Here is a 245-nt window from a genome sequence, read left to right on the forward strand (position 1 = left end):
TTTTTTTTTTTTTTTTTTTTTTACATTCTTTTCATTTCCGACGGTGTAGACCAGTGATTCCGATAAAAAGGGTTCGGTGAATGCGCATATGAAACTGGGGGGTTCGGTACCTCAAAAAAGGTTAAGAACCACTGGTGTAGACAAAAACTAGGGACAAATTTCAATGGAGTTGGAAAATGTATAAAAATTATTTTTAATTAAATTTATTGATACCTTTATAATTATTTATACAACTACTTATACTT

Source organism: Poecilia reticulata, linkage group LG18 (genome assembly GCF_000633615.1).
Source record: "Poecilia reticulata strain Guanapo linkage group LG18, Guppy_female_1.0+MT, whole genome shotgun sequence".
NCBI lineage: Eukaryota > Metazoa > Chordata > Actinopteri > Cyprinodontiformes > Poeciliidae > Poecilia > Poecilia reticulata.